The sequence below is a fragment of the Rana temporaria genome, chromosome 12 (genome assembly GCF_905171775.1).
Source record: "Rana temporaria chromosome 12, aRanTem1.1, whole genome shotgun sequence".
Classification (NCBI taxonomy): Eukaryota; Metazoa; Chordata; class Amphibia; order Anura; family Ranidae; genus Rana; species Rana temporaria.
Window position 1 is genome coordinate 29,947,550 of NC_053500.1, and position 26,534 is coordinate 29,974,083.

At 45.4% G+C, this 26,534-nt stretch overlaps 1 protein-coding gene across 2 annotated transcripts in view; it reads right to left on the reverse strand.

Moving 5' to 3' along the window:
* Positions 1 to 26,534, reverse strand: part of LOC120919015 (cytochrome b561) — a 189,342-nt gene that overhangs the window by 26,749 nt on the left and 136,059 nt on the right. Inside the window, exon 1 of one of the 2 annotated variants that reach the window (XM_040330954.1) lies at positions 5,954 to 6,200. The exons of the other annotated variant lie outside the window; for it this stretch is intronic. The gene's annotated coding sequence lies outside the window, so the exon portion shown is untranslated. Of the gene's footprint in view, positions 1 to 5,953; positions 6,201 to 26,534 lie in introns of those variants that run through there. 2 annotated transcript variants of the gene reach the window in all.

Sequence of the window (26,534 nt, forward strand, 5' to 3'; positions counted from 1 at the left end):
TAAACAATGAACTCTGTCTGTAATTGGACACAACCGATCAGCTGATTTCAGCCATTTAGTTTGTGTACAGTGTAGCATGACCGCGCAATTGTCATTTAAAAAGTGACAGCGCTGAAAGCTCAAAATTGGCCTGGGCAGGAGGGGGGGGGGGGGCTAGTATTGAAGTGGTTAAAGGAAAAAAAAAATTGCCTACAATTAATGTCTGCAAGGTAGAGAGACAGAATAGTGTAATGATTCTGTTAAAAAACGAGTAAATACCTATTAAATTCCTTCATCTATATCACCTCCGGCGTTCTAGTTTCTGTTCTCTCATTCACTTCCTGGTATGCGGCGCTCGTTCATGCAAGAACTACATTTCCCAGTATACATTGCGGCACACCCAGTAATTCACACCTCCTTGAAGTCTCTAACACGTAGAGAGCGTCCTGCCGCACAGATGTAGTTCCCAGGAGGGGGTGAGCACGTCACTGACCACCGCAGTAAAGCCTCCCGTCACGGTGGTCAGTAACAATCAGACAAGCAGGAAGTGAACAGAACAGAGAAGAAATAGAGCAACTTCTGAGCAAAAACGAACAATGAAGAAGTGAAAAGAGGAATGTCTGCAGGTAAAGGATGCTTATTATGAAAAAAAAATAAAATTCCTTTGCAACCCCTTTAAATAACATTCAATTACTATATGAATTGTGTCAAGATTGTATACGCTATATTTTTTATTTGCTATTTTTTCCCCTACGAAGGTGGAGTTACACTTTATTTAGATCCTAACTACAGCACGTAACCCAAATATAAACCTTTAAAGAGAATGTAACCTTGCCCTTTCAAATGAACGTGCCAGGATCTGTTTATAGCCCACCCCTGCCCTCCTTTTATACCTATCTTCATGGTGCCCCCCCCCCCCCCCATCTCTTTCTTCCATGGATGCCACTGAAAACTTCCCACCGTTGGCTTGGTGTCAGAGTTTAGAAGGAGTGGTTGTGTTTTATTTCATGTGAAACCATCCTACACTTTTATAGAATTGTTTACTGCACTCCGGAGTCCTAATAAATCACAGTGTATGGCCGTGGTGGTGACATACCGTATATACTCGAGAATAAGCCGAGTTTTTCAGCACATTTTATTTTGTACTGAAAATGCCCCCCTCGGCTTATACTCGAGTCACCTTTTTGCGCCTGATCTCCTGGACTTTGGGGACCCGGTACCCGCCGGCTGTAGGTCCCCTGGACCCCAAACTTGGCATACATGTAGCTCTTCCTCTACAAGTTTGCAAAGTTTGTTGTCTAGGTGACCTACGGCTGGGGAGCACTGATTTTTCAAATTCGGGCACCCCTTCCATAAACTCCCATGTTAAACGTCAGTCTAGTCATGGGCATAGTGAGGCGTGCACGTGGACACAGTGAGGCGTGCACGTGGACACAGTGAGGCGTGCACGTGGACACAGTGAGGCATGCACGTGGACACAGTGAGGCATGCACATGGACACCCTAGGCTTATACTGGAGTTAATAAGTTTTCCCATTTTTTTGTGGTAAAATTAGGTGCCTCGGCTTATATTCAGGTCAGCTTATACTTGAGTATATACGGTAGTTTCAGAGGACAACTGAAGAAGAATCCTGTTCCTATATTTGTGATAGAGTCAGACACAACAATGGTCATGTAGCTCTGAGTACTGGTTCTGGGTTGTGCACTGGAGCAGTTCAACCTAGCGTGCTTCAACCTAGCGTGCTTCAACCTAGCGTGCTTCAACCTAGCGTGCTTCAACCTAGCGTGCTTCAACCTAGCGTGCTTCAACCTAGCGCGCTACAACCTAGCGCGCTACAACCTAGTGTGTTTCAACCTAGTGTGCTACAACCTAGTGCGCTACAACCTAGTGCGCTACAACCCAGTGCGCTACAACCCAGTGCGCTACAACCTAAATGTGCTTCATAAAGTAAGAGCCTCTGGGTAAAGTATGTAAATACAAATATTAGAAGTACCATCATCCTGAAGTCATATGCTATGGTGTTGTCATAGGTTATGAGTATTTTAATTGTGTGACCATGTTTGTCTACGTTTTCAATAAAATTTACTTTTGTTTTTTTTAAAATGTACCCTCAACTGTTCCTTTTTGTACCTGTACCGCGATAGTCCTAATTGGCCCATTCCTCCCCCCTTGGCTCTCTGGTTCGGGGACCTCAGACGCTAAATGTGCTTCAAATGCACCGCACTTCATAAATCATGGGGAGAGGAACTTCCTCTTTAAAGACCAACTCCTGCTAAAACATGCGCCAGCTTCATTTAGGCACCTGAAGATACCCATCTGCCACAATCTATTAGGGGAATTCATTAAAGGTGTCGAGTCATGTTTTGCCATTGCGCATAGCAACCAAATCGCTTTTTTATTTTTTCAAACAGCTTAGAAAATGAAAGGTCTTACCCAAACAAGAGGTCAGGGGAAGCAGGTGACTGAGCCATGGTTTTGCTTCCCACCTAAATATGAACATGCAGCCCTCCAAGGCTGAACACATGCCACGGTCGCAGCAAAAATTAAACCACGTGGCACAATCAGCGGATGGTACCACTGCTGAATGGGACCCATCTAAGTGTATGGGGCTGCTGTAAAATGTACACGGCTGCAGTGAAATGGGTCAGCAGCATTTTTAGGGTTAAAAGCGGGCCACCAGGGATTGCTTTTCAGAGGGACAGCAAGGGCCAATGTGCTTTGCTCCAGTTGAGACACAAAGTTTGTCTTAGATTTTTTTTTATATAAAATGTTCATATTGTCTAAACCAGGGGTCCCTGGGGCACAATTTCATCCACTGATACAACAATGGGGCACAATCCCTTCCAATGACACCAATGATGGGGCACAATCCCTCCCAATGACACCAATGATGGGGCACAATCCCTCCCAATGACACCAATGATGGGGCACAATCCCTCCCAATGACACCAATGATGGGGCACAATCCCTCCCAATCACACCAATGATGGGGCACAATCCCTTCCAATGACACTGTGGCAAACCTAGCCACTTCTGGAACGCTGGACGTTACATGTCATAGGGTTGTCTGTATTATATGCTATGTATTCTGCTGGGCCTTATGTGGGCATAGTAATTCGTATGCTGGTAGCCGTAAGCCACTAGCATTCAAGTACTTTGTTTTATGTTGTCCAATCGGTGTTCAGCAGTTTTAAACCGAACTCCCACAACACATAACCCCGGACCCCAGCTATCAACCGACTTTTCCCTCGTGCAGCAATGCCTGATGGGAGAATTATCCAAATGTTAAGTTCCCCATGTGGTCCTCACTGTATTACCCCTGCTAAATCTGTTTGGCTGTTGGAAACCCCTTGCATGGGGAATTATATAAATATGAAAGCCTGTGAATAAAAAGTCAGTTGACTCCCAGAGCTGTGTTTCGTCCGGTTACTGGGGGGGATTGGGGACATTGCCTTACTTTTCAGCGCTGACTGTGGATTTACCCTGGTTACCAGCGGAGATCGTGGATTTTAATATTGTACTCCGCTACAGACACCAATGATGGGGCACAATTCATCCCAATGACATCAATGATGGGGCACAATCCCTCCCAATGACACCAATGATGGGGCACAATCCCTCCCAATGACACCAATGATGGGGCACAATCGCTCCCAATGACACCAATGATGGGGCACAATCCCTCCCAATGACACCAATGATGGGGCACAATCCCTCCCAATGACACCAATGATGGGGCACAATCCCTCCCAATGACACCAATGATGGGGCACAATCCCTCCCAATGACACCAATGATGGGGCACAATCGCTCCCAATGACACCAATGATGGGGCACAATCGCTCCCAATGACACCAATGATGGGGCACGATCCCTCCCAATGACACCAATGATGGGGCACAATCCCTCCCAATGACACCAATGATGGGGCACGATCCCTCCCAATGACACCAATGATGGGGCACAATCCCTCCCAATGACACCAATGATGGGGCACAATCCCTCCCAATGACACCAATGATGGGGCACAATCCCTCCCAATGACGCCAATGATGGGGCACAATCGCTCCCAATGACACCAATGATGGGGCACAATCCCTCCCAATGACACCAATGATGGGGCACAATCCCTCCCAATGACACCAATGATGGGGCACAATCCCTCCCAATGACACCAATGATGGGGCACAATCCCTCCCAATGACACCAATGATGGGGCACAATCGCTCCCAATGACACCAATGATGGGGCACAATCCCTCCCAATGACACCAATGATGGGGCACAATCCCTCCCAATGACACCAATGATGGGGCACGATCCCTCCCAATGACACCAATGATGGGGCACAATCCCTCCCAATGACACCAATGATGGGGCACAATCCCTCCCAATGACACCAATGATGGGGCACAATCCCTCCCAATGACACCAATGATGGGGCACAATCCCTCCCAATGACACCAATGATGGGGCACAATCGCTCCCAATGACACCAATGATGGGGCACAATCGCTCCCACTGACACCAATGATGGGGCACGATCCCTCCCAATGACACCAATGATGGGGCACAATCCCTCCCAATGACACCAATGATGGGGCACAATCCCTCCCAATGACACCAACGATGGGTCACTGAAGGGACCATTTCTACTTCCAATAGCCTCAGTCCGGCACCCCTAAAGTCTGAAGGACAGTCAACTGGCCCTTTGTTTAGAAAGTTTGGACACCCCTGATCTAAACCACGAGCTCCAAGAGCCACCAACGTATATGTGGCCCCCACTTTGTAATTGACAATCGATATGCATTGATGGCGTGCACACTAGTTGCATGCGGAATCTGCCACCCCAGCTTTCTTCTCTGTGAAGGGCGACCCAACCATCAATTTGTTTTAAAAGCCACAGAAATGGGTAAATCTGGGGCTCCTCACCGCCCATCTGCTGAAACAGCTGCAATACTATGGTGACTGAGGGATGCCGATACCAAGACCCAAGCAGTAATTGTAGAATCACTACCATCCTCCACAAACCAATCGTGGCAGATAATCTATATGTGTATGGGCCCAGAGTGACCAAATATGCTTCACATAAAATATGAAAAAAATCTTAGCAAGATGAACCGTCACACTCCATACGGACTTCTAAATTGCTGTCTGTGGAAGGGAAGAAGAAAATCAGGACACACTATGGGTGGGGGTGGGGAGGATTTACTAAAACTGGAGTGCGCACAAATCTGGTGCAGCTGTGCATGGTAGCCAATCAGCTTTTAACTTCAGCTTGCTCAATTAATCTTTGACAATGAAACCTGGAATCTGATTGGTTACTATTAAAGATGAGCTCAGGTGTGTTCGCAAGTCCACGTGCCCACGCCCGACCGAAAGCCGACACTTCCGCAGCGCTAATCACAGGCAGCGAGTCATTTGCCGATCTCTACAGCCATGGATCAGGAAATGTCTCACTGCGGAGTGTCAGCTTCCTGGCGGGCGCGTGCACGCCTGAGCTCAGCCTTATTGCACCAGTTTTAGTAAATCTCACTCACTGCATTCTGTGGCCAACAGGAACGATATTGATCCCTCTGAGCAGCAGGAGTACGCATGCTCCAAAGGAACACCATACTGATTGTGAATATGGAAGAGAGCTGAACATGTGAGAATAATAAACAAAGAGTCATGTACACAAAGGAAAGTCAAATATTACACACTGAAGGATAACACAGAGAAGACATTAGCCCCGAGGACAGGGCAGGTAGGTGGTAGAATATCAGGCTCCATACAGCACATAAACCCAACACAATCATAAACATGGAATATTGCAACACAAACTAAACAAATGCTGAGACCATAAACAAGCATATTAGGAAATGAGAACAAGGCAGATAGAAATATGACATGGAGCCAGTGTTTATGAGAGGCACATGTCTAGGATAGAAACCCCCACCCCTCCCCCTATCATAGATCTGCACACAGAATGTTACCTGCACTCGGTGATCTCTGATCTCTGTGTCTTGGCACCTGTCAGTGCATGGATCTCTCTCCTAGTCCTGCTGCAGCTTTTAGTAGCAGTCCCTTGTTATTCCTGCTCGGTCCCTGTGTGCTGTCAGTCCCTGGTTCCATCTGTCTGTAACAGTCCCCTTTGCCTACCGATCCCAGACTTCCCCAGTCCCTCCCTGTCCATGTCACATAGGAACGAGCGAGACAGGGCTGTCCTACTTCCGGGTTGTCACCAGTGGGCGGGGTTTGAGGGCCATCCTATTGTTTCCATGGAGACCAGAGGTAGCCCTGTGTGTGTGTACTGCTGTCACTGTGTACTCTCCAAGTCCACACCCTTCTTTCTGCACTGAGGCAGCACACTGTCATACAATGTAACAACCTCATCAACCTGCTACTAAAGGATCAGACTGTGCAATACTGATCACATACCGACCCAGATCAGATACATGTGTAGCACTGTGCAATACTGATCACATACCAACCCAGATCAGATACATGTGTAACACTGTGCAATACTGATCACATACCGACCCAGATCAGATACATGTGTAACACTGTGCAATACTGATCACATAGCAACCCAGATCAGATACATGTGTAACACTGTGCAATACTGATCACATAGCAACCCAGATCAGATACATGTGTAGCACTGTGCAATACTGATCACATACCGACCCAGATCAGATACATGTGTAGCACTGTGCAATACTGATCACATACCGACCCAGATCAGATACATGTGTAGCACTGTGCAATACTGATCACATACCGACCCAGATCAGATACATGTGTAACACTGTGCAATACTGATCACATACCAACCCAGATCAGATACATGTGTAGCACTGTGCAATACTGATCACATACCGACCCAGATCAGATACATGTGTAGCACTGTGCAATACTGATCACATACCGACCCAGATCAGATACATGTGTAACACTGTGCAATACTGATCACATACCGACCCAGATCAGATACATGTGTAACACTGTGCAATACTGATCACATACAAATCCTGATCAGATACATGTGTAGTACTGTGCAATACTGATCACATACCAACCCAGATCAGATACATGTGTAACACTGTGCAATACTGATCAAATACCAATCCAGATCAGATACATGTGTAACACTGTGCAATACTGATCACATACCAACCCAGATCAGATACATGTGTAACACTGTGCAATACTGATCACATACCAACCCAGATCAGATACATGTGTAGCACTGTGCAATACTGATCACATACCAACCCAGATCAGATACATGTGTAACACTGTGCAATACTGATCACATACCAACCCAGATCAGATACATGTGTAGCACTGTGCAATACTGATCACATACCGACCCAGATCAGATAATCACTAGATTGCCAAAAGTATTGGGACTTGTGCTTTTGGCAAATCTACTCAGGACACGGAAATCTATCGGGGTCGGAATGTAGCATACTAGGATGCCTTCAATCTTTACTTTTCACAGACAAATATCAGAAGGCAGATTGCAACACTGTACCATTGTTTAAAAAGTTTGGGTAGTATTCTGCAACTAACTGACCACCAGTGCATACAGGTCTGGAAAGAGCCCAATACAGAACTTGTAGTGGAGATTCCACTGACCAAGATATTACCAAAAGTATTGGGACGCCTGCCTTTACATGCACATGAGCTTTAATGGCATCCCAGTCTAAAGCCTCGTACACGCGCTTAGATTTTCAGACGACCGAGCGTCTGTTTTTGTGGCATGGATCCAGCGTTTCTCAGAAACATTTCTGCGCCAATCTTTAGTCTTGAACTGGTTTTGTGATACATCAAAAAGGTCAAGAAACTAAGGGCCAGATTCTCGTACAGCGGCGTAACTTTGTGCGGGCGTAACGTATCCGATTTGCGTTACACCTCCGCAACTTAGACAGGCAAGTGCTGTATACTCAAAGCACTTGCTCCGTAAGTTGCGGCGGCGTAGCGTAAATCGGCCGGCGTAAGCCCGCCTAATTCAAATTGTGAAGAGGTGGGCGTCTGTTATGCAAAATAACCATGACCCGATGTGATTGACGTTTTTCACTTACGGCGCGTGCGTCGTCCGTGGAATCTCCCAGTGTGTTTTGCGTCAAAGTACGCCGCAAGGACGTATTGGTTTCGACGTGTACGTAACTGACGTCCAGCCCCATTCACGGACGACTTACGCAAACAACGTAAAAATTTCAAATTTCGTTGCGGGAACGACGGCCATACTTAACATTGGCTCATATAGCAGGGGCAACATTACGGCGGGAAAAGCCTAAGGTAAACGGCGTATCTGTACTGCGTCGGCCGCGCGTACGTTCGCGAATTTGCGTATCTAGCCAATTTACATATTTTGACGCGTAAATCAGCGTACACGCCCCTAGCGGCCAGCATAAAAATGCAGTTAAGCTCCGACGGCGTAAGAGACTTACGCCGGTCGGATCGAATAGAAATCTATGCGTAACCGATTCTAAGAATCAGGCGCATAGATACGATGGCTCGGATTCGGACTTACAACGGCGTACATGGCGCTACACCGTCGTAAATCCTCTGAGAATCCGGGCCCTAATCTGCCCTGTAGTTTTGGCTTGAGGAAGGAACGGATTCTGGATGGTTTCCAATCCCATGACTGGAAAATGTTTCATCGGAAATCTACATTTTGTCCTCACTACACAATGTGTGGGCTTTTTAGGTTTGTATTTTTATAGATGAGTGTTTAACCACTTCCCGCCCGGCCTATGGCCGATTTACGTCCGGGAAGTGGTTATGAAATCCTGACAGGACGTTCTAGAACGTCCTGCAGGATTTCATGCCGCGCGCGCCCGTGGGGGCGCGCATCGCGGCGATCGGTGATGCGGGGTGTCAGTCTGACACCCTGCATCTCCGATCTCGGTAAAGAGCCTCCGGCGGAGGCTCTTTACCACGTGATCAGCCGTGTCCAACCACGGCTGATCACGATGTAAACAGGAAGAGCCGTCGATGGCTCTTCCTCACTCGCATCTGACAGACGCGAGTAGAGGATAGCCGATCGGCGGCTCTCCTGACAGGGGGGGTTAGCGCTGATTGTTTATCAGCGCAGCCCCCCCTCGGATCGCCACACTGGACCACCAGGGATGCCCACCCTGGAGCACCAGGGTGGGCAAAAAAAAAAAAAAATGACAGAAAAAAAAAAAAAAAAAAAGTCAAAAAAAAAAATAAAAAAAAAGCATAAAGAAAAAAAAAAAAAATGACAGTCAGTGCCCACAAATGGGCACTGACTGGCAACCTGGCAAAAATCAGTGCTGCCACCCCAGTGTCCATCAGCGCCACCCCAGTGTCCATTAGCGCCACCCCACAGTGCCCATCCATGCCCAGTGCCCACCTATCAGTGCCCATCTGTGCCACCCATAAGTATCCATCAGTGCCGCCCATGAGTGCCCATCTGTGCCGCCTATGAGTGCCCAGTGCCGCCTATGTGTGCCCATCAGTGCCGCCTATGTGTGCCCATCAGTGCCGCCTATGTGTGCCCATCAGTGCCGCCTATGTGTGCCCATCAGTGTCGCATACCAGTGCCGCCAATCAGTGCCACCTCATCTGTGCCCGTCAGTACTACCTCATCGATGTCCATCAGTGCCATCTCATCGGTGCCCATTAGTGCCGCCATATCAGTGCCCGTAATTGAAAGAGAAAACTTATTTACAAAAAAATTAACAGAAAAAAATAAAAACGTAATTTTTTTTCCAAATTTTCAGCCTTTTTTTAGTTGTTGCGCAAAAAAAAAAAATCGCAGAGGTGATCGAATACCACCAAAAGAAAGCTCTATTTGTGGGGAAAAAAGGACGCCAATTTTGTTTGGGTACAGTGTAGCATGACCGCGCAATTGCCATTCAAAGTGCGACAGTGCTGAAAGCTGAAAATTGGCTTGGGCGGGAAGCTGCGTAAGTACCTGGTATGGAAGTGGTTAACACGTCAGATAAGCATTTTATAATCAATTAGGTAAATTTAGCTACATAAAGACTGACATCTTCATGGAATTAGCCAAAACCTGCAGCTTTACTAGCAGATTATAGTAACAGCTAAATTATTTTAACATGCTGGAATCTGACCAAGAACAAGTACAACATAATGTGAAATATATCCTTTCTGGTTATAAGCAGTACACACCGCACCCTCAATCAGTTTTTCCTATTCATTAAAATCAGGCTTCAGGCAAAATGAAATCAGGTTCAGAGTTGATAAACTGGTCAGGCCAATATCCAAAGTGGACAAAGCACTGTACACAGAATTGTTGTTCACAAAATGTTTTTGAAGGCTTGCAGCTGGATGTATTTGTTACAAGGCAGACATTAAGCCCATGCCCTTAGCCCATGCCCTTAAGCCCATGCCCTCAGCATCTCTACTGCAATTCAAAGCGTAGATGTGGTTTATAGTGCCCGGCTTGCTCGTCAGGTCTATATGGTACATACATTTGTGTAATAAAAAGGTTGTGAAACCACTGTATTCTAAACATCCCTTTCCCTCGGTTAGCTACCATTATGTGTCCTAGTTAGACATGTGCACAGCAAAAATTTTTGTTTATTTCTGTTTCGTTTCTGTTCGTTTATCGTGATTCGTAACGAGTCGTAATTTCGTAAGACGTTAGTTATCGTATTCGTACTCTTTAGTATTTTCGTAACACTCTTTTTTCCGTTTCCGTTTTTTTCTGTTAGTTTATTTTTCGTTGAATCGAGATTCGTATTTTCGTTATATTTTGTATTCTGCCGCGTTCATATTTTTAAAATGATTTTATTCGTTCCTTCGTTTTTACGTTAGTTTAATTTTCGTTGTTTTGTTATTCGTATTTACATTATATTTTCCATCATGCCGCATTCGTATTTTCGTAAAGAAATATATGTTTGTTGCTTTATGATCATTCGTATTTTCATGTCTAATTTCCTTTGATTGTAAAAACGTACTTTTGTAGATTTTATTGCATTCGTAATTCTGTTAGAATACATTTTACGTTTATTCGACACACTACTGGTCGTAATTTTGTAATTCGTACTTTACTGTGATTGACTTGACTGTCTTAGTTAGCACACACACCCTGTCTAGAATGAAGTCTGACGTAGAAGAAAACTAAAATATGTCAGATATTACAAATACAAATCTAGAAATTAGATGCACTGCAGTCTAACACAGAAAAAGTCACAATGAGCCAGGAGGTAATGAGAAAGAAGCTCATTGGGGAAGGAACAAACCTCTTCAGAGGAAAGGGACAGCGCTCAGTGGCTATTGGTCAATGTCCAGAAATATTTCAGTACTAACGAAAGCTAATTTACATTATTTCGTATTTTCGTTGTTTTCATTTCCGTTTTCCGAAGATTCGTAATTTATTTTTCGTTAGTTTTGATTTTCGTTTTTTAGTCTTTGTTCGGCATTTCGTTTTCTTTTCGGTCTTCGAATATTAGTAAGTTTGCATTTTCGTTCATTTTGTTTTTCGTAATTATTTTTTTTTTTTGGGTTCGGTATTTTCGTTGTTTCTATGTTTTCGTTTCTTTCACCTTTCGTATCTTCGTTGTTTTTCATATTCGTTATTTTGAAAATATCGTTATTCGTTATCAATTGCGCTAAACCATTCGTTCATTCGTATGTTAACGAATCAACTAAAATAACGAAAAATGACGGAAAACGTATTCGTAACTTAAAAAATTGCACATGCCTAGTCCTAGTGTCTGTGCTAAAAAATAAATTAATGCAGATTATAGCTTATATCATCAGAGCATCTCCCGCCGCTCACATGACTCCTTGGCTCTCTCCTCTCCCAGGCTGACAGCTATAGCGGGAGGGGCCGAGAACTCCCACGGATGTCAGCCGGGAGAAGGGGAGGAGGAGAGAGCCAAGTAGTCACGTGAGCGCCGGGAGATGTTCTGATATAAGGTATAAATCGGCAGGGGGGAAGGGGAATGGGAAGTTTAGAATACAGATATGATAGCAGCAGGAAGGGCAGGAAGCATAGTGGCACAGACTAGCTGACAGGCAGTGAGGGGGGGGGGGATAGAGGACAGTAGAGTTGCGGTTGATGGAGGCATGTAAACGGACCATGGTGTCAGGGCTCAGCAATCATGATAAACCGTGGTCAGTTTACAACAGGGGTGTCAAACTCAATTTCATAGTGGGCCGCATCAGCATTATGATTGCCCTCAAAAGGGCCGGTTGTATCTGTAAGATTAGATGTCCAGAGCATTCCCTCATCTTATATTAGATGCGAAGAGCCACCCCACCATCAGAAGTTGAGTCACCCACTCTCCCTTACATCACAGTGCACCCCCCTCTTTCCTTATGCTGCTGCTGGGAAGAAGCTGGATGCATTGCTTGAAAGCAGAAAGTAAGGGTCTGGAGTAGGACCAGAGGAGGGCTGGAGCTCTCCTGCAGCTGCAGGAGAGGTGCGAGGGCAGGGGCGTCGTTAGGCCCGGGCTTAGGGGGCTGGAGCCCCGAATGGTTCCCCATAAAGCCCCGAGTCCCGGGCATTTAGCTAGCAGTTGTTATCCCCGAGCAGCGAGCACGGGACCGTTCTGATCCCGAGTGCCGCCGTGCCGGGACCGAGTCCCGCCGCGCCGATTGTGGCCGAGTCCTGCCGAGTGCGATAGCAGGCTGGTCCCGCCTTCTGGAGCCCAACGCCTATGATGGACGTCCCACTGATCCAATGCCGGGACCGCGGGACGTGTGACGTCCATCAACAGGCAGTAAACTAAATGTAAATGCAAAGTCAGGTAGGTGTATGTATGTCAGGTAGGTGTATGTATGTCAGGTAGGTAGGTGAGTGTATGTAGGTCAGGTAGGTGTATGCATGTCAGGTAGGTGGTATATGTATGTCAGATAGTCAGTGTAATGGTCAGTGTGTCAGGTAGGTGAGTTTAGTGTTCAAAATTGATGGGCAATGGTAAGCCAGGCAGTAACCAGCAAGTGAGCTTTCCCCCCCCCCCCCCGGTGCCGGCCTCCGGCTGAAGCCCCTGGTCTTCTTGCCACCTAGCAACGCTCCTGGCGGAGAGCAAATCCTCTATGGCCCTCACATTTCTAACCCTATTAAGCAGGGGCGTTGTTAGGGTTGGGCTGGGGAGGCTGGAGCCCCGAATGGGTCTGTGAAAAGCCCCGAGTCTCGGCCATTAGGGATGTCACACATAGCCCCGAGTCCCGCCGAGCAGGGAACATTTTTTTTACATCTTACGGCACTTAACTTGGGCTCCTGCGCTGTTATCTGTTTTTTTTTTTCAGCCCTTCCGCCTGATTGGCTGGTGGAACTGTCTGTCTCCCTCGATGTGGGAGTGGCGGGGAACACCAGCCAACCAGGCGGAAGGGCTGAAAAAAACAGAATAACGGCGCAGGAGCCCAAGTGAAGTAGGCAGCGATTGGTGGGCGGTGGAGTGGGAGGCGCTGTGCCTCTGTGGTGCGCTGATTGGCCGTATGGGATACGATACCCATCATGCCATGACGTGTACAGCGCGGCGGCGGCGCCAAGTTTGATTTTCTCCATCTGGAGAATCCAAGCAGCAAGCCAAGGTAAGCAAAAATCACTCTCTCCTGTACCGCAGGGGAGAGAGACAGTGAGCAGTGCCGAGTAGAGAGCTGCTAAAGTAAGTAAACCAGCAGGTGATTGCCCTCTGTTCAGCGCTGCTCACTGTCTCTCTCCATCTGCATGGTTAATGTAGGAAAGGGCAGAGCTGGGGGGGGACTGTCTGTGTAAATCTAAAGGGGTCTAGTGGTGCAGAGTGTTGCTGTCTAATGTAAAAGATGTCCAGAGGTGCGGTGCTGTCTGTGTAATGTAAAAGGAGTCCAGAGGTGCGGTGCTGTCTGTGTAATGTAAAAGATGTCCAGAGGTGCGGTGCTGTCTGTGTAATGTAAAAGGGGTCCAGAGGTGCGGTGCTGTCTGTGTAATGTAAAAGGAGTCCAGAGGTGCGGTGCTGTCTGTGTAATGTAAAAGGAGTCCAGAGGTGCGGTGCTGTCTGTGTAATGTAAAAGGGGTCCAGAGGTGCGGTGCTGTCTGTGTAATGTAAAAGGGGTCCAGAGGTGCGGTGCTGTCTGTGTAATGTAAAAGGAGTCCAGAGGTGCGGTGCTGTCTGTGTAATGTAAAAGGGGTCCAGAGGTGCGGTGCTGTCTGTGTAATGTAAAAGGGGTCCAGAGGTGCGGTGCTGTCTGTGTAATGTAAAAGGGGTCCAGAGGTGCGGTGCTGTCTGTGTAATGTAAAAGGGGTCCAGAGGTGCGGTGCTGTCTGTGTAATGTAAAAGGTGTCCAGAGGTGCGGTGCTGTCTGTGTAAATCTAAAGGTGTCCAGAGGTGCGGTGCTGTCTGTGTAATGTAAAAGGGGTCCAGAGTGCTGTGTAATGTAAAAGGGGTCCAGAGTGCTGTGTAATGTAAAAGGGGTCCAGAGTGCTGTGTAATGTAAAAGGGGTCCAGAGTGCTGTGTAATGTAAAAGGGGTCCAGAGTGCTGTGTAATGTAAAAGGAGTCCAGAGTGCTGTGTAATGTAAAAGGGGTCCAGAGGTGCAGTGCTGTGTAATGTAAAAGGGGTCCAGCTATTTTAGCAGCACTTTACTGTCATTTTTGCGGCACTATGCGGCGCTGTGTGTGCATGCTGGGGGGGGGGGGGGCGGCAAAAGTAGTGTATTCAGGTCAGTGTATGCAATGCAGGTCAGGTTAGTGTAGTCGGTGTAGTGTAGTCAGGTCAGTGTAGTGTAGTCAGGTCAGTGTAGTGTGGTCAGGTCAGTGTAGTGTATGCAGGTCAGTGAGGTCAGGTCAGTGTAGTGTATGCAGGTCAGGTCAGGACAGGTCAGTGTATGTTGGTCAGGACAGGTCAGTGTTAGTGTATGTTGGTCAGGACAGGTCAGTGTTAGTGTATGTTGGTCAGGACAGGTCAGTGTTAGTGTAGGCCAGGTCAGTGTTAGTGTATGTTGGTCAGGACAGGTCAGTGTTAGTGTATGTTGGTCAGGACAGGTCAGTGTTAGTGTATGTTGGTCAGGACAGGTCAGTGTTAGTGTAGGCCAGGTCAGTGTTAGTGTTGGACAGGACAGGTCAGTGTATGTAGGACAGGTCAGTGTATGTGGGACAGGTCAGTGTATGTGGGACAGGACAGGTCAGTGTATGTGGGACAGGACAGGTCAGTGTATGTGGGACAGGACAGGTCAGTGTATGTTGGACAGGACAGGTCAGTGTATGTGGGACAGGTCAGTGTATGTGGGACAGGTCAGTGTATGTGGGACAGGTCAGTGTATGTGGGACAGGTCAGTGTATGTGGGACAGGTCAGTGTATGTGGGACAGGTCAGTGTATGTGGGACAGGTCAGTGTATGTGGGACAGGTCAGTGTATGTAGGACAGGACAGTGTATGTGGGACAGGACAGGTCAGTGTATGTGGGACAGGTCAGGTCAGTGTATGTGGGACAGGTCAGTGTATGTAGGACAGGACAGGTCAGTGTATGTGGGACAGGTCAGTGTATGTGGGACAGGTCAGTGTATGTGGGACAGGTCAGTGTATGTGGGACAGGTCAGTGTATGTGGGACAGGTCAGTGTATGTGGGACAGGTCAGTGTATGTGGGACGGGACAGGTCAGTGTATGTGGGACGGGACAGGTCAGTGTATGTGGGACAGGACAGGTCAGTGTATGTGGGACAGGACAGGTCAGTGTATGTGGGACAGGACAGGTCAGTGTATGTGGGACAGGACAGGTTAGTGTATGTGGGACAGGACAGGTTAGTGTATGTGGGACAGGACAGGTTAGTGTATGTGGGACAGGACAGGTTAGTGTATGTGGGACAGGACAGGTTAGTGTATGTGGGACAGGACAGGTTAGTGTATGTGGGACAGGACAGGTCAGTGTATGTGGGACAGGACAGGTCAGTGTTAGTGTTGGACAGGACAGGTCAGTGTATGTAGGACAGGACAGGTCAGTGTTAGTGTTGGACAGGACAGGTCAGTGTATGTGGGACAGGACAGGTCAGTGTATGTGGGACAGGACAGGTCAGTGTATGTGGGTCAGGTCAGTGTATGTGGGACAGGTCAGGTCAGTGTATGTGGGACAGGTCAGTGTATGTGGGACAGGACAGGTCAGTGTATGTGGGACAGGTCAGTGTATGTGGGACAGGTCAGGTCAGTGTATGTGGGACAGGTCAGGTCAGTGTATGTGGGACAGGTCAGGTCAGTGTATGTGGGTCAGGTCAGTGTATGTGGGACAGGACAGGTCAGTGTATGTGGGACAGGACAGGTCAGTGTATGTGGGACAGGTCAGTGTATGTGGGACAGGTCAGTGTATGTGGGACAGGTCAGTGTATGTGGGACAGGTCAGTGTATGTGGGACAGGTCAGTGTATGTGGGACAGGTCAGTGTATGTGGGACAGGACAGGTCAGTGTATGTGGGACAGGACAGGTCAGTGTATGTGGGACAGGACAGGTCAGTGTATGTGGGACAGGACAGGTCAGTGTATGTGGGACAGGTCAGGTCAGTGTATGTGGGACAGGACAGGTCAGTGTATGTGGGACAGGACAGGTCAGTGTATGTGGGACAGGACAGGTCAGTGTATGTGGGACAGGACAGGTCAGTGTTAGTGTTAGTCAGGACAGGTCAGTGTTAGTGTTAGTCAGGACAGGTCAGTGTTAGTCAGGACAGGTCAGTGTTAGTCAGGACAGGTCAGTGTTAGTGTTGGTCAGGACAGGTCAGTGTTAGTGTTGGTCAGGACAGGTCAGTGTTAGTGTTGGACAGGACAGGTCAGTGTTAGTGTTGGACAGGACAGGTCAGTGTTAGTGTTGGACAGGACAGGTCAGTGTTAGTGTTGGACAGGACAGGTCAGTGTTAGTGTTGGTCAGGACAGGTCAGTGTTAGTGTTGGACAGGTCAGTGTTAGTGTTAGTGTTGGACAGGTCAGTGTTAGTGTTGGACAGGTCAGTGTTAGTGTAGGACAGGACAGGTCAGTGTTAGTGTTGGTCAGGACAGGTCAGTGTTAGTGTTGGTCAGGACAGGTCAGTGTTAGTGATGGTCAGGACAGGTCAGTGTTAGTGTTGGTCAGGACAGGTCAGTGTTAGTGTTGGTCAGGACAGGTCAGTGTTAGTGTTGGGCAGGTCAGTGTATGTAGGACAGGACAGGTCAGTGTATGTAGGACAGGACAGGTCAGTGTATGTAGGACAGGACAGGCCAGTGTATGTAGGACAGGTCAGGTCAGTGTCAGTAGGTCTGGTCAGTGGTGTATGTAGATCATGTGTCAGAAACAACCCTGAACGACATGCTAGTGTGCCTAAGAGCTTTCTTACATGCTGATCTCATGGAGTGTGTAACTGACATACATACACACGTCAGTGTGTGTACTGACACACGCGCGCGTAGGTCAGGTGAGTCGCACCGTGTAACCCCCCCCCCCCCCCCCCCGGTTCGGGCTTCGGGCTGAAGCCCCTGGTCTTTTTGCTACCTAGCAACGCCCCTGCTATTAAGCCATTCTGCGATCAACGATGGCCTTGGGTTTTTCCAGTTTTGAGCCTTGGCCTCATTAAATCAAATGACAAATTACCGATGGCAATGGAACTCTACATATTTCTGTCAGCTCAGGATTCCTTAAATAAATACAATGTACTTATTCCTGTCAGATTGCTCTGGGTCCACAGTATAACCATAAAAAATACAAACACAAAAAAAAATAAAAAAATACGTTGATCGAGGTTATATTGAACTTTGCAGCATATAAAGAGTTTACTTGTGATTTTCTGTTAAGTCTTTAACCTCTTACCGACCAGCCGCCGCAGTTATACTGCGGCAGGTTGGCTCGGCTGCGCAATTGGCTGTAGGTGTACGTCGGTTCATGTACGAGGTTCTGCGGGCACCTGTTGGGGAGCAAATCAGCGGGTCTGGAGGACTCGATGTCCGCCGGCCACCTGCAATCGTTCCCCACAGAGACCAGGCAGATCTCCGTTCTATCAGGGGATGAAATGAGATCGTGGGCCATATTCCCGTAGATTGTAGGCGGGCGGCGCGTAAGCCATTTACACTACGCCGCCCCAACCTACAGGAGCAAGTGCTGTATTCCCCAAACACTTGCTCCGCAGTTTGGGGCGGCGTAGTGTATTTGGCCCGGCGTATCCCCGCGTAAATCCAAGGGGGCGGCTTCTATTCAAATTAAGCGCGCCCCCGATTCTAACGAACTGCGCATGCGCTGGGCTTAAAATAGCCCAGTGCGCATGCTCCAGTTCTCGGTGTAAAACGTCAATGATGCCGACGACTTAGTAAAACGACGTACCCGACGGGAAAACACGACGCGGACCCGACGCATACTTAACATGGCCTACGTGGGACTGGCATAAGGTTACCTCTCATATAGCAGGGGTAACCTTACGCCTACGAAAACGACGTTAGCGACGGTTACGCGACACGATTTCGTTCGGGAATCGGCGTATCAGGCTTATTTGCATAAACAAATGAGACCTGAACGTAAATGCCACCTAGCGGCTGGCGGAGTAATTACATTTAAGAACCGACAGTGTAAGTGACTTACACATGTCGGATCTTAAGCGTATCTATGCGAAAATGATTCTAAGAATCACTCGCATAGATACCCGGGGCCAAAAAAGAGAGATACGATGGAGTATCCTGAGATACCCCATCGTAACTATACTCAGAATATGGCCCCCTGTCTTTCTGCTATGCAGGAAGACAAATCTGTGTGTTGTCCCAGGCAGCCCATCCCCCCCCACATAGTTAGAAACACACTGAGGGAACATATTTAATCCTTTGATCTCCCCATGATTTTAACCTCTTCCCTGCCAGTGTCATTCGTACAATGTCAGTGCATATTTTTAGCACTGATCACTGTAATGTCCCCAGTTTCCAAAAAAGTGTCAAAAATGTCAGCTAGGTGTCTGATCTGTCTGCTGCAATATCGCAGTGACGCTAAAAATCACTGATCGCCGCCATTACTAGTAGAAAAACTGCAAAGATAATAAAAATTCCATAAATCTTTCCCCTATTTTGTAGACGCTATAACTTTTGTGCAAACCAATCAATATACCGTATTTGCCGGCGTATAAGGCGACCAGGCGTATAAGACGACCCCCTAATTTTGCAGTTTTTTAAGAATTTTTTGCCTGTACTCACCGTATAAGACGACCCCCATTCCGATGCTTTATATTTCTTTCTTCTGGAGCCATATTCTTCTTCATTCTTGCTGGAGATGGAGCCAATCACGGCAAGCGATGTATTCTATTAATTAATACAAAGCCTGCTTGGATTGGCAGAGGCGGTAACATCATCAGCCCACGCCTCTCTGACTCTCAAAGCCAATCCGAGCCGGCTACTGTATGTAGGCACTTGGATTGGCAGAGGTTGTTACCCCAATCTGAGCAGGCTCTTTATTCATTTGAATACATCGCTCACCAGGATTGGCTAAGCAGTATATACTGTATGTAGCCGAAGCTACATACAGTATTACCGCACATCCAGCAGGCATCCGAGCATCTGACCCGGCGTATAAGACGACCCCTGCTTTTTGGCCAGTATTTTTAAGTGTAAAAGGTAGTCTTATACGCCAGCAAATACAGTACGCTTTTTGTTTTTGTTTTTTTACCAAAAATATGTAGCAGAATACATATTGGCCTAAAATTTATGAAGAAATTAGATTTTTTTTTTATTTTTTATTATTGGGTATATTTTATAGCAGAAAGCAACAAATCTTTTTTTTTTTTTTTTCACAATTGGTCGATCTTTTTTGTATATAGCAAAAAATAAATAAAAAAAACGCCAGAGGTAATCAAATACCACCAAAAGAAAGCTCTATTTGTGCTGAAGTGGTTAAAAGCAAAAAAAACTAATTCTGTATTGTGGTTTGTCATATTATGCAAAAAAAAAAAAAAAAAACAATTCTGTCATGTGTCCCAGACAGATAAAGAAAAAAAGAGATACACTGGCCTTGCATAAGCCTGCAAAGCACAACAGTCATGTAATCAAGATATGTAACAAGCTATGAAGAAGCTATGAAGAAGCACTAAGGCATAGTGCGAAACGTCAGCTTTTCTTTTGTTGTGCTGTTTTTTGCTGTGGCATGTATTTTGTGATTTTTAATTAAAGGAGGAGTTTTTTTGGAGTGCGGCTGTCCCAGCTTTTTTCCTTCATCCTAATCAAGATATGTAACATACTGAGCCGAGTTGTACTCAAAATAAACTTGTAAAGTCACTCAGATGTATAAACCTGCTCAACGAAATACTTAAATATGTTTCAAATCAAATTTTAAATAAAACAAATAAATACAATATATATATATATATATATATATATATATATATATATATATATATATACACACACACACACACACACACACACACACACACACACACACACACACACACACACACACACACACACACACATACACACACACGCCGGTTCACACTGGGGCGACCTGTCAGGTGACTCAGCCGCTTGACAAGTCGCGTCCCATTCTATTCACCAGAACCGTTCTAATAGGAGCGACGCAAGTCGCTCTGACTTAGAAAAAGGTTCTTGTACTACTTTGGGGGCAACTTGCATTGACGTCTATACAGAAGTCATTTTGCAAGTCACCTCTGAAGTCGTCTTCAGGATGCCTTGCCGAGTTGCCCCCGAAGTCGTGCTGTCGCAGTGTGAACCGGCTCTAAGACAGCCTCAATCTAACAAAACAACCCAAAAATAAATACCAACATCAAAACCAAAAGAAAAAAAAAAGGGGGGAAAAGAAAGGACATTTCCCCCTTTTTTTCTCTTTAAAACCCCAGTTCCCACCCCCCCATCCTTGCCTCCTTCTCCCCAGGTCACCCTACCCATTGACGGAACAGGGCCTCCAAATTACAAGCCAGGCGAATTTATTCCTCACTTATATTCCCCAACAGTCTCTTCCCCTCTGAATATACAAATAGATTCCATGGTGTCCAAGTTTCATTGTATTGCTCTTTTCTATCTTGAGCGGAGAGCAAATCCTCTATGGCCCCCACATTTCTAACCCTATTAAAGCCATTCTGCGATCGACGGTGGCCTTGGGTTTTTCCAGTTTTGAGCCTTGGCCTCATTAATCAAATGACAAATTTCCGATGGCAATGGAACTCTACATATTTCTGTCAGCTCAGGTTTCCTTAAAGAGGAGTTCCACCCAAATTTGGAACTTCCTCTTAACCCACTCCTCTCCCCCTTACATGCCACATTTGGCATGTAATTTTTTTGGGGGGGGAGTGGGGGCTTCAGCACGAGTGGGACTTCCTGTCCCACTTCCTCCTTCCTGTAGGCGACTAAGCTTAATCGCCTTCAGAAAGTGGCTGCTGTAGGCGATCGCCTAGGACACGTCACAGGTCCTAGGCGATCTCCTGGCCAATTACACGGCGCGGCGCCGGGCCGCGCCGCTCGCGCATGCGCAGTGGGTGCCCGGCCGTGAAGCCGAAAGCTGTCACGGCCGGGTGCCCACACTGAAAATGAAGACGCCGGCCGGGGAGGGGGGGGAGAGGAGCGGAGCCCCGGCCGGCGCGTCGCTGGAGCAGGTAAGTGCCTGTTTATTAAAAGCCAGCAGCTACACTTTTTGTTGCTGCTGACTTTTAATAAACATACAAATGGCTGGAACTCCCCTTTAAATAAATAAATACAATGTACTTATTCCTGTCAGATTGCTCTGGGTCCACAATATAACCATAAGCACAGGTTACTGATGTAAAAATATAAGCAAATGCATAAATAATACAAACACACAAAAAAAAAAAAAAAATACGTTGATCGAGGTTATATTGAACTTTGCAGCATATAAAGAGTTTACTTGTGATTTTCTGTTAAGTCTTTAACCTCTTACCGACCAGCCGCCGTAGTTATACTGCGGCAGGTTGGCTCGGCTGCGCAAATTGCTGTAGGTGTACGTCGGTTCGTGTACGAGGTTCTGCGGGCACCTGTTGGGGAGCAAATCAGCGGGTCTGGAGGACTCGATGTCCGCAGGCCACCTGCAATCGTTCCCCACAGAGACAAGGCAGATCTCCGTTCTGTCAGGGGATGAAACAGAGATCCTGTCTTTCTGCTATGCAGGAAGACAAATCTGTGTGTTGTCCCAGGTAGCCCATCCCCCCCCCCCACATAGTTAGAAACACACTGAGGGAACATATTTAATCCTTTGATCTCCCCATGATTTTAACCTCTTCCCTGGCAGTGTCATTCGTACAATGTCAGTGCATATTTTTAGCACTGATCACTGTAATGTCCCTAGTTTCCAAAAAAGTGTCAAAAATGTCAGCTAGGTGTCTGATCTGTCTGCTGCAATATCGCAGTGACGCTAAAAATCACTGATCGCCGCCATTACTAGTAGAAAAACTGTAAAGATAATAAAAATTCCATAAATCTTTCCCCTATTTTGTAGACGCTATAACTTTTGTGCAAACCAATCAATATACGCTTTTTGTTTTTGTTTTTTTTACCAAAAATATGTAGCAGAATACATATTGGCCTAAAATTTATGAAGAAATTTTTTTTTTTTTTTTTTTTTATTATTGGGTATATTTTATAGCAGAAAGCAACAAATCTTTTTTTTTTTTTTCACAATTGGTCGATCTTTTTTGTATATAGCAAAAAAAAAAAAAAAAAAACGCCAGAGGTAATCAAATACCACCAAAAGAAAGCTCTATTTGTGCTGAAGTGGTTAAAAGCAAAAAAAAACTAATTCTGTATTAGTCAAGGAGAAGTGGTTTGTCATTATGCAAAAAAAAAAAAAAAAAAAACAATTCTGTCATGTGTCCCAGACAGATAAAGAAAAAAAGAGATACACTGGCCTTGCATAAGCCTGCAAAGCACAACAGTCATGTAATCAAGATATGTAACAAGCTATGAAGAAGCTATGAAGAAGCTAGTGCGAAACGTCAGCTTTTCTTTTGTTGTGCTGTTTTTTGCTGTGGCATGCATTTTGTGATTTTTAATTAAAGGAGGAGTTTTTTTGGAGTGCGGCTGTCCCAGCTTTTTTCCTTCATCCTAATCAAGATATGTAACATACTGAGCCGAGTTGTACTCAAAATAAACTTGTAAAGTCACTCAGATGTATAAACCTGCTCAACGAAATACTTAAATATGTTTCAAATCAAATTTTAAATAAAACAAATAAATACAATATATATATATATATATATATATATATATATATATATATATACACACACACACACACACACACACACACACACACACACACACACACACACATATATACACACACACTGTATATACACTGATAGGCCCCCCTTTTACTGCCAAAACAGCCATCAGTGGAAGATGACTTCCTCTGCCAGCTTGTCTTCTTCCCATACTGCATCCTGGTGCCAGCTCTTCTCCAGGTAAGTGACGCCCACGCACCCGGCCATCCACATGATGTAAAAGAAAAATGTAATTGATCAGACCACCTTCTTCCATTGTTCTGGCGTCCAGTTCTGATGCTCACGTGACCCATTGTAGGCGCTTTTGGCTGTGGACATGGGTCAGCATGGGCACCCTGACTGGTCTGTGGCTACACAGCCCCATACACAACAAACTGCAATGCCCTGTGTATTCTGACACCTTTCTATCAGAACCAGCATTAACCTTTTCAGCAATATGAGCTACAGTAGCTCTTCTATTGAATTGGAATACACAGGTCAGACTCTGCTAGCCACGTGCCATCAGTGAGCCTTGGCTGCCCATGACTCAGTCACCAGTTTTCCTTCCTTGGACTACTTTTAGTAGGTGCCGACCACTGCAGACCGGGAACATCCCACAAGAGATGCAGTTTTGGAGTTGCTCTGACCTGGTCAGCCAGCCATTACAGGGAAAGGGGATATCACCGCTCCAGGTAGGTCAAACAAAGGTAAAATCTCTCCTCCAGTTTGTAAGCCACAAATAAGAAGTTCTGGACAGCCGCACTCCAAAAAAGTTTTTGCCTTTTATTCAAAAAATGGAATCAAAAATACATGCCACAGCGGAACGGACAAAAGAGCTGACACATTTCACACCAACAAACACTGCTTAGTCATAGCTAATAATCACAGAAAATAATTTTGTACAAATACTTTTTCATTGTAGATCATGCGACCAGAAAATGTGCTTAATTAATTGGATTGATTTTAAGTTGATTACAATTGCCCTGGGGTGGTAATCAAACACCCTATGATATGATTTATTCACCACGGCCCCCTTCTTAACAGCAATAATAATTTCTTGAATTTCTGCACAATTTTATTTAGATTTACCCGGTGCACCCCCACTTTCTCTTATCAGCACAAGGTACTCAGCCGTAGTGGTAGCCTAGGGCTTGTGGTGCTTTCTTTCCCCCTCCCTTCAAACCATCAGAAGGAGGTGTGTTTTTTCAGCCAGGTGCTGTTCTTTGATCCAGGGAAAACATTGATATTCTCCATTAAGCACCAGTTATTGGTGAGTGCGTATATATGAATATACATTGGGTTTCTATATATACATATTCAGTGCAAGCGGTTTGTGTTCTTTATTGTATGTGTTTACTTTGTATTCTAATTGAAGTTTGTCTCTTTAAAATCCAGAAGCTCCCGAAGAAGCGATACAATTCAAATTGCGAAACATGTAGAGCTGATTTTAATGTTTCAAGGATCCATCTGGCCATATCCAGGAATTATTACTCTACCCAGCGTGGGATCTGTTTTTCGATACAGCGCCGCAAAAAGTTTTGAGGCTATTGAGCATTTGGCCTTTTTCTATTTATTGTGTTAAATTTTATAGATGCATCAATGTATTTATCTATGTCAATATTAAATTTTTTTTTTGATATTATCCCAATGTGCCTACAAAGTCCATCTTTTTGAAAAGAATATTAATGTTTTTTTCTCCAACCCATAATTAATTGGATTGATCAATTGAATTCAATTGATCACCTGAAATCTCAACACATTCTGTGAACACAATCAAACCTTGAATAGCAGATGTGATTATATGGTGTGCCCATAATCAAATTCTATGTGCAAGTGTATATGTGGAATTGGAAATAAATGAATGAAACTCGTGAACAAGGGAGTGAAATATAATTATGCATAGATATGCATCCATATATATATTTGTTTAAAACAGCCATTACAATTTGACTCTTGTCAAAGTCACTCAGATCCTTATGCCGCGTACACACGACCATTTTTCATGACGAGAAAAATGCAATTTTTTAAATTGGTCGTGAAAAACAATCGTGTGTAGGCTCCAGAGCATTTTTCCCGACGAGAAAAATGGCCATTAAAAATTTAGAACCTGCTCTATTTTTTCTCGTCGTTTTTCACGTCGTGAAAAATGGTTGTGTGTACGCTTTAACGAGGGGGAAAAAAACACGCATGCTTAGAAGCAAGGATTGAGACTGGGAAATTAGCATAAGCTGCCCAAAGGGTGGCGCCATTCGAATGGAACTTCCCCTTTATAGTGCCGTCGTACGCTTTGTATGTCACCGCGCTTTGCTCGAGCATTTTTTTTCATGATCGCGTGTATGCAAGGCAGGCTTGAGAGGAATCACGTCGAGAATTTTTATTTTTTTCCATGACATGAATAATGGTCGTGTGTACGCGGCATTACGCTTTCCTGTTTTTCCGGCTTTCAATACATCAGGTTCAGGGATACCATGTTTACTTGCTGCCTAATATATCCCACCCACTTTTAGAAGCCATTGAGATAATCGGTGTGTGTGTATATATATATTATATATATATATATATACATACACACATACATGCACACACACACACACTGTATATACATATTTTATAGGAGTTTAATTTAGAAGAATAGGGTATTTTTTGGAAAATACAATTTCCGGTATTTTTTTTTTTATTGTTTCTTTCATGTATTTATCACAACCTCAGATATAGAACTCGAACCGTTATCAAAGCCTTCAGAATACAAGAACCATATAAATGTGATTTTTATGTGCTTTAAAAGGAGGAGAAGTAAAGCCCCAACAAAAAGATTCTGCCTTTCAGATAAGGGGAGCTTCTTTCCCATTCAACACTACATTGTGACATACAGGTGTTAATAAAATATGTGAGAAAATGATCCAAGTAGCACCTCTAGCAATGAGTCAGGTGTTTAAACAAGAGAACTTGTGTCTCCAAACCCAGATATAAAGAATTAATGAAGTTTTTTTCAAAATTGTCGCTCTTTTCTGGTTTATAGCGCAAAAAATAAAAAACGCAGAGATGATCAAATACCACCAAAAGAAAGCTCTATTTGTGGGAAAAATAGTTTTCCCTGTCTATGAGATGTTCAAAGCTTGGGATATTTTTTTTTTAAAACCTAACCCTGCTTTAAAAACTTCTCCACAACTTTATCCCTGACCTGTCTGGTGTGTTCCTTGGCCTTCATGGTGCTGTTTGCTCACTGTGGGCCAGATTCACAGCCAGCGGGTGCAACGTAACTTTTCGGATTTAAGTTACACCGCCGCAAATTACACAAGTTAGTGCCCGATCCACAAAGCACTTATCTGGAAATTTGCGGCGGTCTATCCTAAATCAGTCCGGCGCAAGGCGGGCAAATTCAAATGGGGCGAGTCCCATTTAAATTAGGCGCGCTCCCGCGCATGCTCCCGATGCTAT